This window comes from Colobus angolensis, unplaced genomic scaffold, assembly GCF_000951035.1.
Source record: "Colobus angolensis palliatus isolate OR3802 unplaced genomic scaffold, Cang.pa_1.0 Scaffold188, whole genome shotgun sequence".
Lineage (NCBI taxonomy): Eukaryota > Metazoa > Chordata > Mammalia > Primates > Cercopithecidae > Colobus > Colobus angolensis.
The window spans coordinates 1,091,893-1,097,771 of record NW_012115021.1 but is presented as its reverse complement, the minus strand read 5'-3'; the positions used below and the strand labels follow the sequence as shown (position 1 = coordinate 1,097,771).

Sequence of the window (5,879 nt, the reverse complement as noted above, 5' to 3'; positions counted from 1 at the left end):
ATTCAAAATTCTGTATTTTTGAAAAAAATAACAAAATAAAATAGATAAACCATTAGATAACTTAAGGAAAAAAGGGAAAAAGCACAAAAACACAAAATGAGAAAGGGCATGGAGGAAATAAGATGAAAAATTTAAAAATAATAAAGGATGTCTTTGTAGACCTCTGCCAAATAAATTTGAAAACCCAGATGAAAGGGATAATTTGCTAGAAAAGTACAGATCACTAAAATTTTCTCCATTAGAGTTAGAAAGTTTAAATAGACCAATTTCCACAGAAAAAAAATTGAGAAAGTTATAAAGGAAATATCACATGAAAAAGCGTCAGGCCCAGATGGTTTCACAGGGAATTCTACCAAATCTTCAAACACGAGATAGCCTCAATGCTCTATAAATTATTCCAGAGACAGCACAAGAAGGATCAAGCCTGCAGGAAAATCAACCTTTGGAGGAAGATGAACCAGCAAAGGAGAAGCTGAGAAGGAACTTCCTGGGAGGAAGAAGGGAACCTTGGAATACAGAATCTCAGAAACAAAAGAAGGACGTTTCCAAAAGGGAGACTTTCATGGTAAATACTGCAGAGAGATCAAATAAAATAATGAAAATTGTTAACATATGTCTTGAGGGCTAAGTGGAAGGTCAGGAAACTGAGAAAGCCAATTATTAACAACTCTTTCAAACAGTCCAGCTGGGAAGGGAAGGGGAGGAGAGAAACTAGGTAGTGGCAGGGTGATTAGAAGTCTAGGAATGAGGTTTTAAAATGGGAGAAACTTGAGTCAGTTTCTTTTTTTTTTTTTTTCTTGAGTCCAGGTCTCGCTCTGTAACCCAGGCTGGTGTGCAGTAGTGCAATCATAGCTCACTGCAGCTTTGAACTCCTGGGCTCAAGTGATCCTCTCACTTCAGTCTTTGAGTAGCTGGGACTACAGGTGCATACCCTATACCCAGCTATTTGAGACGGAGTCTCGCTCTGTCACCCAGGCTGGAGTGCAGTGGTCGGATCTCAGCTCACTGCAAGCTCCGCCTCCCGTGTTTATGCCATTCTCCTGCCTCAGCCTCCCGAGTAGCTGGGACTACAGGCGCCCGCCACCTCGCCCGGCTAGGTTTTTTTTTGTATTTTTTTAGTAGAGACGGGGTTTCACCATGTTAGCCAGGATGGTCTCAATCTCCTGACCTTGTGATCTGCCCGTCTCGGCCTCCCAAAGTGCTGGGATTACAGGCTTGAGCCACCGCGCCCAGCTACCCAGCTAATTTTTAAAACATTTTTTTGTAGAGACAAGGTCTTGCTATGTTGCCAGGGCTGGTCTCAAACTCCTGGCCTCAGGTGATCCTCCCAGTTCAGCCTTCCAAAATGCTGGGAGTATAAGTATGAACCACCATGCCCAGCCAGTACATTTATTCTTAGTAAGGAGAGACTATTTGCCTGGCATTAGGGATATAAAGTAGAATGACAGTCATAGCAGAGATGAGTCCAAGTCCAGTTAGTTCAATGTTTCCTTTGATTCCTTAATATTAACTCCAAATAACGTGGTCAATTTTTCCCAATATTCCATATTTACATACTACCTTCTTCATTGGTCCAAACTGAATTTATTTATTTATTTAGAGACAGAGTCTTGCTCTGTAACCCAGGCTGGAGTGCAGGGGCAAGATCTCAACTCACTGCAACCTCCGCCTCCTGGGTTCAAGCAATTCTCATGCCTCAGCCTCCCGAGTAGCTGGGATTACAGGCATGTGCCACCACGTCTGGCTACTTTTTGTATTTTTAGCAGAGACAGGGTTTCACCATGTTGGCCAGGCTGGTCTCAAACTCCTGACCTCAGGTGATCTGCCCGCCTCGGCATCCCAAAGTGCTGGGATTACAGGCGTGAGTCACCGCGCCCCGCACCCAAACTGAATTTTTATCAGTGGTCACACTCTATGTTAATTTATCAAACACGACTAAGTACCAGTCACTGCTAGGGGGTAGGAATACAAAGTTAGAAGAGACCTAGTTTTTTTCCTGGGGAAGTAAAGTCTCTAGTGGGTAAGAATGATGACATGAGTGCCAGCAGTTCCTGGTTTACTGAGTGTTGCACATGTACTATGTCATGTAATCCTCACAACTAACACATGAGGAAGCTGGAATTACCTGCATTTCATGAGTGAATAAAGCCAGCCTCAAAAAAGTTAACTGATCTGCTCCAGGTGGAGGACCTGAAAGTAGAACGCAGGTTCTTGCACTATGATACTAACACTTCCTCACCTTGCAACTCCTACCGTCAGAAAGATGACCCTGTGGAGACTGGCCGGTCACTTGCTCAGGTGCTTGGTCAGCAGAATTGGGCTTTAGCATACTTGAGAATAGTTGACATCAGGCATCACATCTAAAATTGCCATCTAAATTTGGAAAGCAGCTTTTATGCCCTCTGCTGCCCGGATAATGTAGCCTGTAGGGCACAAAGACCATGTTTTATTTATCATGAGCCCAAGTACTGTGTTTTATTTAGCATTATACCTGTCCCTCTCCGCTTTATATAGTGCTTTTAAATATTTGCTCCTTCAACATTTGTGCAGATTCATTCACTCACCTAATTTCAGAACCCTGATAAAGTTTTGAATATAATCTAGGGCAGCAGTTAAAAAAAAAAACCTTCAAATTTAAGGAGTGAAAGAGTATGGGGGCAAAGTGTATTACAGAATAGCCTTTTGAATTAAGGTATTTACTTTAAAACATGTATGAACCTCAAGATGCTTCTGTGCTCTGAAATTTTTACCAGATGGTAATAACATGGCTGGGTGCAGTGGCTCATGCCTGTAATCCCAGCACTTTGCAAGGCCAAGGCAGGAGAATGGCTTGAGCTCAGGAGTTTGAGACCAGCCTAGGCAACATAGTGAGGCATTGTCTCTATTTAAAAATAAAAAATTAAAAATAATTTTTAAAAATACCAACAAGACAAAGTTTGTCTAAATGTACTTTCCAGAAATGTCTCATTTGACCCTTAAAACTATCCTTAAGAAAGGTAAGGCGAATGTATTATAACCCCTAGTGCATCGTTGTGGAAAGAGTACCTTAGAAAAGTTAAGTGACTTGTTCAAGATAATCAGATATACTGGATTTCAAGGGCATCCTAACTTTAAATCTCTTGTTTGCTCTATTAAGCCTTTGCTTCACCTAGATAACCTTTCTTTACCAAAATAGTAAAGGTGCAATAAAAGATGAGAAGCTGAAGTGCTATCAACAAATAAGAAAAAAGTGATGACTAGAGAGGGGTACTTGTACTTGGTTGAAGAGTACAAGTATGGCTCAAAAGTATTCCTATAGAAATCCCTTTAAATGTTGCCTTTTGCTAGGGTGTGGGTAAGGACACTCACAGATTGTTGGTAGGAGTGTAAAACAGCATATCCTTTCCAGAGGGAACTTGAGCAATTCACATTAAAAAAAAAAAAAAAACCCTTATGTGCATACTCTGCCCAACAATTCTATCATCTAGGAATGTACACTTAGAAAGTAATCATGGGCCAGGCGCGGTGGCTCACACCTGTAATCCCAGCACTTTGGGAGGCCGAGGCAGGCAGATCGCTGGAGGTCAGGAGTTCGAGACCAGCCTGGCAAATATGGTGAAACCCCGTCTCCACTAAATATACAAAAATTAGCCAGGCATGGTGGCATATGCCTGTAGTCCCAGCTACTCAGGAGGCTGAGACAGGGGAATCGCTTGAACCTGGGAGGTGGAGGTTGCAGTGAGCCAAGATCGCGCCACTGCACTCCAGCCTGGGCGACAGAGTGAGACTCGAAAGTAATCATAGATATGCAGACTTTACATTTACCCAACAATGTATTTTAATAGAGAAGAACTGAGAATGACCAATGAAATAAATTATAACAGCCATGTAATGGCATGCTATCTTAGTCAGAAAAAGATAATTACAAAAGAGAATTCACTTTAGAAAAACTTGTATCTTAAGCTCTGCATAGAAAAAGACTGGAGGTGTATAACCACATTCACAATGGTTACTTGGAATGGTGAAACCATATTCACCATGGTTATTTGGAATTTGGAATAGTGAAACAACGTACCTTCATTGTGATTCCTATCTTAGAAATGTGTATGGCCGGGCGTGGTGGCTCATGCCTGTAATCCCAGCACTTTGGAAAGTCGAGGCGGGCGGATCACGAGGTCAGGAGATCGAGACCACGGTGAAACCCCGTCTCTACTAAAAATAAAATACAAAAAATTAGCCGGGTGCGGTGGCAGGCGCCTGTAGTCCCAGCTACTCGGGAGGCTGGGGCAGGAGAATGGCGGGAACCCGGGAGGCGGAGCTTGCAGTGAGCCGAGATTGAGATTGCGCCACTGCGCTCCAGCCTGGGCGACAGCACGAGACTGAGATTGCGCCACTGCGCTCCAGCCTGGGCGACAGCACGAGACTCCGTCTCAAAAAAAAAAAAAAAAAAAGAAATGTGTATAAATGGCTAAAGGTTCCTATATATTAAAATGTTTTTAATAAGACGTTTTAAAGGTTTCTTGGGGGTGACTGAAACAGCTGTGATTTCAAAATAAAATTTTAGTAGCCATTTAAAACAACATTAAAAATAAAACATTGCTATACCATTACCATTAAAATACCAATGAAAAATAAAGCCCTCGTTATGAATCCACAGCAAAAACCTTTTCTTTTCAAATTCTTGTCTGTCGTTCCGACCTGTTCACATTCAGAAAAATGCTAAAAAGACTGCCTGGCCAGGAGCCTAAAGAGGCTTTCCTGATTTCTACCTACAGTTTGTAATTTGTTCCAGGAAAAAAAAAAAAAAGGCAATCACCTAATAGGCAGTTCGAAAAGCACCTGGGTAGGAAAATATTTACGGGGTAGGTTTCTCTCCCATTTCTTTCCCTCGAGACCTACCAACAGGACAGTCCTGACAGTGACTGGCCCAGTTTCCCAATACAACCTAGAGAAGCACGGGAGATGCGCCAATTTTCAGTAGACGTTTCTAAAACGACAAGTTTTACTTTACAATGCAGGATAATGAGCAGCCTTCACTACTCATTCTCCACGTTGACAGAGGAAGATGCCGCTGCGCGGCAGGAGCGCCTCACCAGGACAAAGCGGGGTGCGGGGGGGTCCTCGGCTCAGGCCCCGCAGGCGACGCGTCCAGGGCCGCCTCGAGAACAAGGGCACCGTCCCCGGACACCGCCTCCCCGGCCCCCGCCCTTTTGACAGATGCAGGGAACCGTGGGGACCGCAACCTGTCCGACGACGGCAGAGGATCAGGGTCGCGGCAGCAGGTGCCCGGGTGGCCGCGCCTGTCGAGGGACCTCAGGGGCGCCGGGCATCTGTCCCCTGGAAACCCGAGACGGGTCGCCGCGCCCGAGGGAAGGCGCTGACAGAGGGACCTACGGGGCGCAGAGGAGTTGTCCCCAGGGAACCCGAGTCGGACCGCCGCATCCTCCCCGCTGCCCCATCCGCCACCCAGAGAACCGCCCCTCCTGGGTGGCGGACACGCCCTCCCTGCGGGCCCAGGCCTCCTCGCCCCGCCCCCCCCAGAGCCGCTCACCCGGCCGGGAAGTCCCCGCCGCCGCCGCCGCCGCCGCCGGCCCCTCGGGCCTCGCCCCTCACTCTGCCGCCGCCGCCTCCCACAGCAGCGGCACCCCAACCGCCTCTGCCGGGTCGTGGGACCCGGAACCACTTCCTTCCGGAACCGCCTCGCCCCGCCCCTGCCCTGGCCCCGCCCACTGTTCGCGGCCTCGCGCTGAGCTGGTTCTCCAGCCGACCCCTATCCTCTACTCTCCCGGCGAGGGTGCCCCGCCCGGGCTTCTCGGGCCAGAGCGCTGCGCCCCCTGCCGGCCGTTCCCACCGCTGCCGCTCTGTCCAGGGCGCCTGCGCCCTCTGCCACCCGCCCGCCG

The 5,879-nt window shown here is 47.0% G+C and overlaps 1 long non-coding RNA gene across 1 annotated transcript; it reads right to left on the bottom strand.

Moving 5' to 3' along the window:
* Positions 1–796: 796 nt before the first annotated feature.
* Positions 797–4,053, bottom strand: LOC105510422. Its single transcript, XR_001001558.1, has 3 exons — positions 3,961–4,053; positions 1,230–1,627; positions 797–932 (listed from the first exon to the last, which is right to left on the bottom strand). It is a non-coding gene; the product is annotated as an uncharacterized LOC105510422 (long non-coding RNA).
* Positions 4,054–5,879: the final 1,826 nt, after the last annotated feature.